Source organism: Camelus bactrianus, chromosome 3 (assembly GCF_048773025.1).
Source record: "Camelus bactrianus isolate YW-2024 breed Bactrian camel chromosome 3, ASM4877302v1, whole genome shotgun sequence".
Taxonomy (NCBI): domain Eukaryota; kingdom Metazoa; phylum Chordata; class Mammalia; order Artiodactyla; family Camelidae; genus Camelus; species Camelus bactrianus.
In genome coordinates, this window is record NC_133541.1 from 40852345 (window position 1) to 40865316 (window position 12972).

At 38.3% G+C, this 12972-nt stretch overlaps 1 protein-coding gene and 1 non-coding gene across 3 annotated transcripts in view; both read right to left on the minus strand.

Annotated features, from left to right (window-relative positions):
• The window catches only part of PDE4D (phosphodiesterase 4D), a 1348493-nt gene that overhangs the window by 544361 nt on the left and 791160 nt on the right, over window positions 1-12972 (minus strand). The window lies entirely within an intron of this gene.
• On the minus strand, window positions 6336-6499 carry LOC123611676 (U1 spliceosomal RNA). The gene has a single exon (XR_006718778.1). It is a non-coding gene; the product is annotated as a U1 spliceosomal RNA (small nuclear RNA).

The following is a 12972-nucleotide window of genomic DNA, read 5'->3' on the forward strand; positions in this document are numbered from 1 at the left end:
TTCTGACCTGCTGATCACTCCTCTTTAAACCTCATTTGCCCATTATTTTCCGGATTATTTTTTTAAACTAATATTTCTGAATATTTCTCATTTCATTCCTTCAATAGTCACTGAGAGTTTGTCATGCAAAAAAGAAAAATTCTGCAATGAGTAAGAGCTTCTGCACTCAAGAAACATAAAGTCAGGTGGGAGAGAGGAGTAAGTGAATGAGTAGATAAGAGTCTTACACTCCAGGCAGCGAAGTCCTGAGCTCTAAGGATACGTAGGAAGTTCTCCAAAGTCCATCATGCAGGTTTAGGCAAAGATCCTTTCAGAAAGTGATATATGACCTAGAATATGAGGAGGGGCTTCCAAGGCAGGGGTGGAAAATGGGACACCTGGGCCAAGGGAAAGAGGGCACTCTAAGCAAAAGGAGTAATAAAGGCTTAGGGACAAGAGAGAACAATGAACCGTGAGAACCGTGTGCAGAATGCCAGGGATGGCCTGACCGGAAAAGAGAGCAGAGGTCAGACCCCGATGGGTCACATGTGTCACGTTACAAAGTTTGGACTTGATTCTAAAAGCATCAGATAGTCATAAACTTTTAAGCAGAAAATCCATATAATCATAGTTACCTTTAAGAAATAAATACACTGAGTGTTGTGTGAGGAATACATTGGTGGCAGGAAGCCACACCGAAAACAGAAAGAACATTTAGTATTTCAGGAGAGAGGTGATGGTGGCTTAGTGTAAGGTAGTACCTGTGTGTGTGGAAAACAGCGGACAGCTTTGGAGAACACTAGAGATGGAACCGATATGACTTGACAATTGAGTGGACACAGGGAATAAGGGAGAGACAAAATTCAAAAGCAGTTACTCCATTTCTGGCTCGTAAAATTTGGGGAAGTCCAATATCATCCACTGACAGAAAAGTCAGGTGATGGAGCAGATCTAGATGTGAAGAGAATGGGCTGAAGGCAGGAAGGCAGTCATGGACACCCTGAGTTTGGAGACCCTGTGTAGACACATCTAGAAAGCAAGCCTGGGTCCAGGGGAGGGATCCAGATGAAGCACTGGTAGATGCAAGGATGCCTGTGGAGGTGTGGGTGAGAATAACACTCAGGCTGGTTGTCCAGGCTGGCTGAACTTCAGAACCATCAGTGGACTTGTTGAAAAATGCACGTGCCTGGGCCCTGCCCCCTAGTCTTTCTGATTCAGCTGGTTCGTGTCGGGAGTGGACTGCTGCTTTTGCCCAGGTTTTGCAGGTGATTTGGCTGCATGGCCACTGTTGAGTAGCTCTGGGATACAGCTGAGGACAAAAGCCAGAAGAACGCTGAGGTTTGGACAGAGGATGAGGCAACCTCAGGGAAGACTGAGAAATCAAGGAGGACAGCTGGGAGTGCACACAGGGAGACTGAGAATAGAAAGGGGTCAAGGCTCTACTAAACGGCATTGAAATGAATCCGAGTAAAATAAAGACTGAGAACATCCATAGGATTGAGCACCAAAAATTTCAGTACCTTTCAAGGGGGAAATGCAAAATTAGGAGTAAGAAAGTAACATCCTCTGGGTGTGAAGGGGAGGAAGGCAGTCAGTAAAGGGGGAAAGAAGGACCAGTGAAAGTTTGTTTTTTCATTGTTTTTGCTTTTGCATTGTTTTGTTTTTTGAAGAGAGTGTTTTGAGCTTGTCTCTTTAAAAATTTTCCAGCTTTACTGAGGTATGAGTGACAAAGAAAAATGGTATGTATTTAAGATGTACAATGTGATATTTTAATATATGTAAATACTGTGAAATGATTAACATAATCAAGCTAATTAACATATCCATCAGTTTACATGCTTACCATTTTCAGGTGTGGTAAGAATATTGCGGTATTCTCAGCAAATTTTGAGTTTACAGTACATTATTAACTACAGTCACCATACTGTAATTAGGTTTCCAGAACTTTCCAGAACTATTTTTACAACTGAAAAAAAATGCACCCTTTAATCAATATCTTCCCCTACCCCCCCACCTCTGCTCTGTTACTATGCTTAATATTTTGTTTGTTTGTTTTTTAGACTCCACATATAAGTGAGATCATGCAGTATTTGTCTTTCTGTGTCTGGCTTATTTCACTTAGCAGGATGTCCTCCAGGTTTATCCATGTTGTCACAAATGCTGGTGTTAAGAACCAATATCCAGAGAAAGCCAGTGATACCAGAGAGTGACCGGTGAAAGAGCAAGGTTACTAAAGAGGCAGAAGGGGGTGGGAGTCAAGGCACAGGGGTGGGGTCCTTCCTATGAAGGGAAGGGGTCTTGTGCAGGAGAAATGGAGACAAGGCAACTAGATAAACAAATGGCAATTTTGGTAGCACTGAGGTTCCCACCAGTTGAGACTAGAGATTATGACTTTGCTGTGGCACCAGTGTACGTACATGATCATCACTTCCTCTGGAAGCACTAGGTGTAACGATGGGGAGATCGCACAGGTAGATGAATCCTGACTTTTAATTTTCCTATTTGGGGACAGCAGAACAACGATGAAGACTTCAACTGGAGAGCAGATGAAAGATCAGACCCCTGAGTCTTTAACGTAATAAGAGGCACTAGGAAGAAAGGAATCTATGCTGAAGTTGTGGGATGTTTGAGTTTAAATTTCAGTGTTGCTTGGAGCAGTTCTGGGTGATTACAAGGTTTGAGAGTGGCCATCGGGGTGAGAGGGCAGAGTAGACCTGAAGTCAAGGTCGATGAATCTGAAAAAGGTGACGGTGTGAGAATAAGGCTGTGGTTCTCCTTCCTGGGTGCACATTAGAATCACTTGGGGAGCTAAACAAACTCTCAGTACACAGGCCTAGGTGAAATTAGGATCTCTGTGGACAGGAGCAAAGAAGGAATATTTTTTGAAAGGTACAAAGATTGAGAACCAGAGAGCTCAGCTGTTGCCTGTTTTGTCTCACTGGATTCCGAAGTCCCTCAAGGTGGTAAATTACAGGGATATTTCTGGTTTTAGAACTCTTACTGAGGAAAACGCTGAGGGAGATGAAGGGGATGGCAAAATAGCCAGCATGGGAAGTAACAAAGAGTTTCAAACCTCTTAGATATGCTGTGGTTTATATTAAAAGATAAACGGAACTAGTACTGTCAGACGTCTTTCTTACGGGAACTTAGAAAAACACTCAAAACCCTCAAAACCCTCATCCCCTCTATTGTTTCCCCTAGACTTGGGGCTCAAACATGTCCCTACTTTCTTTCTTTTTGAAAGGTCAATACTACTCAGCCATAAAAAATAATAAAATAATGCTATTTGCAGCAACATGGACAGACCTGGAGAATGTCATTCTAAGAGAAGTAAGCCAGAAAGAGAAAGAAAAATACCATATGATATCACTTATATGTGGAATAGAAAAAAAAAAAAAAAGAGAGAGACACACACAAACAAACTTATTTACAAAACAGAAACAGACTCACAGACATAGAAATCAAACTTATGGCTACCAAGGGGGAAAGGGGGTGAGAAGTCATAAATTGGGAGTTCGAGATTTGTAGATACTGACTACTATATATAAAACAGATAACAACAAGTTCATACTATATAGCACAGAGAACTATATTCAATATCTTATAGTAAGTTATGGTGAAAAAGAATATGAAAACGAAAGTATGTATGTTCACGTATGACTGACGCATTACGCTGTGCACCAGAAATTGACACAACATCGTAAACTTACTATATACTTCAACAAAAAATACATATACAATAACTGAAAAAAATAAGTTCAATCAGGCAGGTTAGAGCTATAGGCCTATAAAACCCTCCCAGACTCAACTCCTTGCCTTCAGACGGATGTCTTGGATTTAGTTCTTGGATGGGGCCTGCCCTGGTGAGTTTTTCCTGGAGCAAGTACCTTCATCTGAGATGCAAATGAGTAAGAATTCCACCTTGGTGACCTCAGCACCCTGGAAGTAGAGATTTTTTCAGAGAAGTTTGCCCAGATGAAGGCTTTAAATATGATAGGAAAGCAAATCTACTGGGCCCATAAATGATGCTTCAGCTTAGCAAAGCAGCAAAATAATGACGGGGTATTCTGGGCACTGTGGTTAATTCCTGGTAGTTTCTAGCCAGTTAAATCTGAGGGACATTTTTACTCCCTGTTCTCTTTTCTGCAGTGACAGGGCCCCAAGACTTTACCCTGAGAGGTCTAGGGTTGAAAAAGATCATGGTTATAAACAAAAGGACACGTGATATTGTCCCTAGCAAGGCTGCCTTTTAATATATCAAGAGTTCTTGAGACTCAGGTATCTAAACAATTTTACTTGATATTTTTCCTTCTTAATAAATCAGCAAAGAATACACAGTTGTTGCTAAATTAGGCTGTGTAATACTGGAAGCCAAACTTTCAAAATTTCCGTATCCAACAAGTATGCAACACTTGAGAGGCTGACTCCAATAAATAACAACCATGACTTCAAGTGTATCACTTTAGAGTTCAGAATATGTAAATACTGTAGTTTGTGTTTTCATACGTCTTCTTTCATCTGAGTTTCTTTTTACAACAGTTAAGACAACTATTATTACCTCTTTTAAAAGAAGGTGACATATGAATAGGTGAAGCATAGAGGATGTTTAGGGCAGTGAAAATACGATGATATTTTAATGATGGCTATATATCGTCATACTTTTATCCAAATCCGCTGAGGTAAACTATGGACATCAGGCGATTAGAGTGTGTCAATGTAGGCTCGTCCTTGGTGAAGTATGTACCATTCTGGTGAGTGATGTTGATAATGGCGAAGGCTGTGCATGTGTCGGGCCAGGAGGTATGTAGAAAAATCTTTATATCTCCTTCTTAATTTGTTATAAATCTGAAACTGATCTTAAACAGTAATAATAATAATAATAATAATAATAAAGAAAGTGGCTTCAAAAGATAAAACTTGCCTGAAGCTAAATCTGCAATTAAGTAACACACTTGACTCCAAGTTCAAAATCAGATATTTTGACTCAGAGAACAGAATTCCTTCTATGATACTTTTAATATAACTTTATATGTATATACACACACACATATACAAGAATATATGTAAATACACACATGTATGTTTTAAAAGAAAACAAACATTATTCCAGAGGGGAAGTATTAAGGTAGCTGTTGATAACCATGTGAGATAAATTTAAAAGGCTTTAATTGTAATTTACTATAAAAAGCATGCCAGTTATTATAACATCAAAAACAAAACAAGCAGAGAAGAACAAAATGAACAAAAAATTTCAGCTCCCGTCTGAACATGCTTCTCTACCGAGACCAGTACTTCGCAGCTGATCTTCATTCAAATTCAGATCTCAAGTATAAGAAATTGGTACCTTGTTGTCTGGCTGTTTGTATCTTAATTATCACAATGGCTTTTCCTTTGTTTTGGACACATTTCTAGTTCTCTCTTTCTACGAATTTTCTCCATTCAAATGAAGAGGGGTAACTCTTCAAGCCTTCCCTCTCCCATGCCCAATCTTAAGGAAGCCATGCTGGAGTTGTCAAAGCCAGGGTATTGCTCAACACCACCTGGGACAGTACCTTAGAAGGACTGAGGTTATTAGCCTGAGACTCACCATCAACCCAAATCTCAGTCAGCAGAAGGTCTGAGAATCTAGAATCAGAATCTGAGAATCTAGAACCTCAGAAAGTAAACTGTTGCCAATATATCATTACTCCAAAGTTCTGAATGGTACTTCAGGGTTAGTACTTTCTAAATTTAGCTCATTTCCCATGATCACCATTATCTCTCCAGTCTCCCCGTTAAACTCCTGATCCTTTATCTCTGTGATCACCACCCAAGATGAAAATCCCCTGGCTTTGTTCTTGCCCTGGTCCATAGTACCATATCCACTGATCGTGAGATGCATCCTCAATTTGTTCACAGCTTTTCAGGGGAAAAGATAAACCCTGCCTTATTAAAGGAGCACATCAATTGTGTGACTCATCTGAATTTCAGAAATGTTAAAATAATAAAGGAATACTTCAAAATTGTCAAAATACAGAATGTCCTCGGTCGTAACCCCATTCAGCAGGGTTTTCTTCTGCTCCACTATTTTCTGTAAGACTATACTCTCACTTCCACTGTACCTCCAGTATGGCACTCTCCAATAGAATTTTCTACAGTGATAGAAATGATCTAAAATCTCTGCTGTCCAATATGTAGGACTACATGTGTCTATTCAATATTTGCAATGTGGCTAGAGTGACTGAGGAACTGAATATTTTTATTTCAACTTAATGTGTAAATGGCCACATGTGGCTATTGTACTGGCTAGCATAATACCAAAATCCAAGATCTAGCATCCTGAGGCTTGATTAAATGGGCATTACTTAATTTTTTTAAAGGGGAAAGCGTGAATGCAGTCCCCCACTACCACAAATTATGCAGTTGAGTTTCCCACATTTGGGGAAATTGCAGGGGTCAGCACATCCAGAGTGCAATGGACAAGCCTTGCCCTGGGAAAACTACCTTCATAATCATGATGTCTCCCCTGCCAGGTAAATATTGGCCATTATTTCTTTAAAATGAAGTTATTTGTGTCTCTCATGTTACTGCAACTAGAGAAATGATTAACAATCACTGGTTCTCCATTGCCCTTCTAGTCTACCATTCCATCAGCTTGCTTGCCTGCTTGCTTTCTTTTTTCTTTCCTTTCTTTCTTTCTTTCTTTCTTTCTTTCTTTCTTTCTTTCTTTCTTTCTTTCTTTCTTTTTCTTTCTTTCTTATTGAAGTATAGTTGATTTACAAAGTTGTGTTAGTTTCTGGTGTACAGCATATTGATTCAGTCATACACACATACATATTTTCATATTTTTACCATTATAGATTATTACAAGGTACTGAATATAGTTCCATATGCTAAACAGTAGGATCTTGTTGCTTATCTACTGTATATATAGTAGTTAGTATCTGCAAATCCCAAACTTCTAATTTATCTTTCTCCTGCCTTTCCTCCACCGGTAACTGTAAGTTTATTAGCTACGTCTGTGAGTTTGTCTCTGTTTTGTAACTAAGTTCATTTGTGCCATTTTTTTTTAGATTCCACATATAAGTGATATCATACGATAAACTTATCTTTCTGACTTACTTCACTTAGTATGATCATCTCTAGGCCCATCCATGTTGCTGCAAATGGCATTATTTCATTCTTTTTTATGGCTGAGTAATATTCCACTGTGTGTGTATGTGTGTGTGTACACACATATATACCACATCTTCTTTATCCAATTCCATCAGCTTCTTTCACCTAACACTGCCTTCTTTGGAGTTCACACCACCTGCTATTTCCTTATATACAGAATTTCTTCCACCAGTTGCATAAGTCTGTCCTAGTTTGTCCTGTTACCCTTAATACAGCCTTAATCATGGTGACAATTTCTTTATATTCACTTTCACCTCACTTTGGAAAGCCAAAGTCATGGAGACAGTCATCTCTAAATCTGTCTTCTAATACTTTAAGCTCTGCAGTTCCCCCCGCATCTCCAAAACTTAAAACACTGTCATAATTTCCATCTCTAACTAAATCTATTATATGCCTATGTAAACTTCCCAGCTCACCCTGAACTTGATATATACTTTCATGAGAATAGCCAGATCCCCAGAGCTACTATTTCTGACTTTTTATAAACCTTGATGCTCATTGCTTCCTTTGCTTTCTCTGGACCTTCCAGACTGTTGATCATTATTAGAAAAAGGATCAATCAAGTTCACTAGATGCTCCATGAATAATGCTATTTACTTTCACCAGGAGAGGAATCCTATTCAATAGCTATTAAAAATCACTGTATTATTTTTAAGTTCATAACCCTACCACATTCTCTTTTACTGTCAGTAGAAAATAATAACAATAATAAAAATAGCTAACATTTCTGAATATTTTTAATACGGCATGTATTATTCTAAGCATGATATATGTATTATATCATTTAATATTTATAAACATTATTTGGGCTATGTTCTATTGGCCCTACTAATTTCCAACATTTAGAGAAGAGGAGATATATATTAGATGGTCTCATTGCAATGAAAAGATAGAAGCTATTTAGCACGAAACAGCTTAACATCTCTCATCTGAAACCACTACTCATCCTCTTTCCTTTTCCTGTATTTCAGAGAAATAAGGTTTCCCTTTTCCAAAGTAAACCAGCCCACGCATTTTCTTAATTCTGTCTTTTTGGATCTTTCTCTTGGTTCCATCCGCACTCTCATTCTTTGGGGCCTTCTCTTTCTTTTTCTTGGGCACATTCAGTTTTCTCCCTTCTTTTATATGTCCCTGCCCCTCCTCCTAGTGGTTCTTTCCACTCAATCTACAAATTCTCATTAAAAAAAACAATAAACCAAAAATTCCTCCTTCAAATTTGCCTAAGTTTTTCCCAGTCCCCTCCTTTTCCTTTCTTACCCCTTCAAATTTTGTGAAAATGTGAAGGGGCAGTGTGCTGCAGAGCAAAGCACGACCTGAGGCATGGTGAGGTAGGAGGCCGTGGATACACTGTGGCACAAATATAGTAGTGTTCAGCTTGAAAATGCAACAAACTAAAATATCCAAGCAGACTGATGCATAGAGGTATTACATGGCTTCTGCCTCTGGATCCAACCGTCAGGACACTTAGCCTGCATCTTATAGTCAAGAATTACTTCATGTAGCTTTCCAATTACCTGGTCATTTTTCCATTTTACTTGGCAATTCTTCATTTCTCAAATGATAAAACTCTCAGCATTCCTTTAAGCCCTTACAATCTGATTTTTGTCTGTATCAGTTCTGATCCCTATATTCCAATCCCTAAAAGATTATCATCTGACCAAACTTGATAGCTGTATTATTTGTCTTAGCATTTAAATATAAGGTGATGAGTTATCCCAACATTCACTCTATTTTATGTTCTTTACAATGTTTAAATTAACTGAGAGCAATTGTACATCTTGGCTGATACAGAATTCTAAGATGGCCCTTGTTACCATCAGCCCTGGCATTACTCATTAATTATATTAAGTTACATGGAAAAAGGAATTTTTGTAGCTGTAATTAAGGTTACTAATCAGTTAACATTATGATAGAGAAATTTTCTGGTGTGTCTAACTTTGTGAGCTCTTTGAAAGGAGACAGTTTTCTTTGGCTGGAAGCAGTAGAGGAAGTCAGCGAGATTAGAAATGTGTGAAGGATTTGACACGAGGGAGGTTCTCCAATGTGGAGACAGAGATGACCAATGGGGCAAGAATCTGACTGGCCCTTAGGAGGCCAGAGGAATCCCCAGTCAACATTCAGCAAGAAAACAGAGTTTCAGTCCTACAACTGCAAGGAACTGAATTTTTCCAATGACAGGAATGAGTTTAGAAGGTGACCCTGAGGTCCAGATAAGAAACATATAGCCTGAATTCAGCCTTGTGAGACTCTGAACAGACAACCCAGCCTGATCAACCTGTATTTCTGACCTAAGAAATGTAAGATGGAATAAAAAAGAAAGAAAGAAATGGGTATTGTTTTAAGCAGCTAAGTTTGTGGTAATCTGTTATGCATCAATGAAAACCAGTACAGCCAAAAGCATCTGGATAATTTGTTGCTACGTCCTTTGTATCCTTAGATTAGAAGAGGGAATATCTCATAGAAACATTAATTGGTAAATTTTCCTTTAAAATAAAGTTTCACTTCAGTATAAGTTGGAAAACAGGGCTTGTAGTAAGTCTCTAAAAAAGTCGTATTAGTCATAGATCCTTAGAGTATTCCAATATAAGGTAATTTATTTAACTAACTGCTAGTGTCCTTATTTATATTACAGTAATGTTTGCTGAAATCTATAAAATTGTAGTTGGATTCTGAAGTATTCAATGAGGTGAGCTCCCTATAACTAAAACATTCAAATGAACGTCTATTAGAAAGCCAGATGGTCAAAACAAACTGGTAATAGGGCACCATGGATTTTGTTATTTAAAGGCTGTTATGTTACAGAACAAGTGAGTGACTTAACTAACTTCTTAACTTGGAGATTTTGTTATACAAATTTTGGTTAAATGAACTGAAGGTTTGTAGTTTGCAAACACAGAAACAAAGCTTTTTATAAAAAAAAATTTCTAAATAAAAGCACTCTAAAAACATTAATATTTTATTGGTGAAAGGCTGAGCACTATTTTGTTTAGCTTTCATTGGTAAAAACAGATTAAGAACCAAATCATGTCACAAGTCATTTGCAGCATGAGAATAGAGTCAATATTTTGATTAAATAAATTAAAGTAATAACTTTAATGAGCAGTGAACTAAAATACCAAAATGGAGTGATGAATGGAAGCATTTTGAGAGCCTGCGAATGTACCTGCTCCTTTTGCTTTCTGTCCCTAAAACACAAATAAGATCCTTAGTCTACATCTTAAGAATTATTCCTTGTAAGTATTTCCCAACTTTGCTTTTTTAAAGTTCCATAATCCTCAAATGATCAAGCTTCTGCTTCTTGTGAAATACAGTCCAACAGACCTATTTTGAAGTTTTGTATTTTACATTCAATTTCTCACATTTCCCCTATTCAGTTGCTAGAGAATAGTCTGTTCTACAACCACACTTAGGTGATAAAAACTCAGTTATATAAGTAAGAGTCTAGCCCCTCCAGTAGCATTTTCCACTCTTTAGGGTAAATATGGCTGGCTCACTTGAGGCAAGCAATGTTTCTCATGAGTGAATGAATGAATGAAACAGGATGGTGATGAGTTTGGCCAGATCAATGCCATTACAGTAGAGAATACCCTGAGACCACCTATTCTTTTCAGAAAAGTCACTAAGTAGGTGGCGTTGGTATTTTGCTGCTGTTCAAATGAGGATTAAAATGATAAAAATAGAGATTATTAAAAGTTCACAGGATTCTGGGCTTTTGTTTCCAAATAGGATCATATTCTAAGTTCATTGTTTTATGCATTTGATATTTTATCTAGGCACTGAATTTTATATAAACAATATGATTTCTATTACTTTCTAGCTGCATTTTTCATTAATTATGTCCTCCCTTTTCCTCCATCCTTCTATTTAACAGGTAACATTACTGAGTCCATTATTAAGGAGTATGTTCTGGGATTCAGAAATGTATTTGAAGGTGTGCTATTGCCCTGAAGCATCAGACAGATTTTTACAAGAAGCCAAAAGAGTTCTCATAAAAGTTTGTTTGGTCTAGATTGTTATTCACAGCAGGGGCTGAACAAGGGTGGTGAAAATCTGCCTGCTTCCTGGGGTCCAGAGAAGAACTGAGCCCACACACAGACACCTGGTGGCTCTGGGCTACCCACACCTGTACCTGTATCCATTTGCTCGTTAAGCAAGAAATAGCTCAGTTTGGTGTCCTTAAAGATTTTGTTTCTCAAAGAACCATTTGTAAGTTTTGCAAAACAGAGTCTGTAGATTCCTTATCTACACCTACCTCTTACTTATCTGAATAGCAAAGAGGAAAGGAATTAAAATAAAAAATTGCTGCTGCAACATCCACAGCAATTAATGTTAATGTGATTCTCAAGATAATTCTTTTATGGCTTTTTAAAACTTCAAGTTATATTTTTACTTTAGTAACTGAAGAAGAGGATGCTTGCAATATACCTGTCCCATAAGGAAGAGAAACGAGAAGAGGAGCTGTCCAGTGATAGGAGAGAGCTGAGATGCAGGGCAGTGTGCTGGGATTCTACCAGACAGCGCTGGCTCAGTTCTGTACTTTCTCTGGTACCCTCATCTGCACTTCTGTGGTTCTCTCTCCAGGTCCAGCAATGTCCAGTAGGACGTTCTGCAGTAATGGAGATGCTCTATATCTGTCCGGTACAATAGCCATGAGACACAAGTGGCTTTTTAAATTTAAATCTATTAAAACAAAATTTAAAAATTTACTGTCTTTCACATCATGTGGCTAGTGCCTACTGATTTGAATGGAAAATGACATGCTGTTTAAGACAGCTGTAGCACCTATATTGAGCCCTGATCTTAAGCTGGAAAGGTTACCTTTTTTTCCACAAATATTTATTGGGGGACTATTTTGTATCAAGCACATGCTGTGTCCCACTATAGAATGATTTATAAGACAGGTAAGGTCTCAGTCCCATAGGGAGTTGAGGCTTGTGTGTGAGAGAGAAAAAAATTTAAATTAAGTAATTATATGATTTACTTTTATGCAGTTACACATTTTATGTAGGGCAAGGGGCTGGGTATATTGGAAAGGGCTAGAAGTGTCCTTAGGAAAGGTGGTTAAGCAAGATCTCTCTGGAAAAGCAACCTCTGAATAGTGTTATGGGTTGAAATTCAGCTGGTGGAGTCTTGACTCTCCAGCACCTCAGAATGTGACCTTATTTGGAAATAGGGTCATTGCAGATGAAATTAGTTACTGTGAGTTAATACTGGAGTATGGTGGACCTCAATCATGACTGGTGTCTTTATAAAAAGAAACATTTGGACCCAGAATAACGTGCAGAGGAAAGATGACAACACAGGGAGAACACCATCTACCAGCCAAGGAGGGGCCTGGAACCCATCTTCCCTCATTGTCCTAAGAAGGACCCACCCTGCCAGCACCTTGATCTCAGATTTCTAGCTTCCAGAACCATGAGCCAATAAATTTCTGTTGTTTAAATCACGAGTCTGTGGTATTTTGTTACAGCAGTCCTAGCAAACTAATACAGGGAGACTTAAGTGGACAAGCTGTGTGAACTGTGCGTGTCATTTAATCCTCACAGCTATCCTGTGGGTAAGGCCTTGGTGTCTGCATTCATCAGATGAGGATATTGAGATTATAGAGATTAAGTAATTTGCTTGAGGAAATTTTGCTGTTATGTGGCCGAGTCCAGACAGAAATCTGAACTGGCCTGACTCCTGCATCTGAATGTCCTCTTAACATTACTCTCTGTGACTGCTTTGATTTCTCTTTTCCTGACCCCACCCGTATCTGTTTCAATGCAAACTGAAAAATTAATTTTATATGCAAATAAAATCACTTTACATTATAGTGGCCACAATGTGTGTTTCACT